This window comes from Trypanosoma theileri (assembly GCF_002087225.1).
Source record: "Trypanosoma theileri isolate Edinburgh chromosome Unknown TM35_Tth_2_V1, whole genome shotgun sequence".
Lineage (NCBI taxonomy): Eukaryota > Euglenozoa > Kinetoplastea > Trypanosomatida > Trypanosomatidae > Trypanosoma > Trypanosoma theileri.
Window position 1 is genome coordinate 567,170 of NW_021639844.1, and position 329 is coordinate 567,498.

The following is a 329-nucleotide window of genomic DNA, read 5'->3' on the forward strand; positions in this document are numbered from 1 at the left end:
TTTTTTTTTTTTTTTTTTTAGTGCCGTTTTCTTTTTTTCTTCTTGGCAACGCCGTGTGAGCGATGTGATCTTGCTGCTATTTATTCCATTGCAAACTGCGTACAAATCAGTTTGTAATCCTGCTTCTCGCACCTGATTTTTGTCGAATGTTTTTAAAAGGGTGTAGGTGGATCTCTCTTTGTTTGTTGTATCCTTTTATTTACGTGAATGTGTTTTTTCTCTTCCGAGGTTTTCTTTTTTTTTTTTTTTTCTTTCTTGTTTTCTTCATTCTTACTCTCATTATTTTAATACCATTTCTATGCGTTCCTATATGGAGAACCTCAATGTTT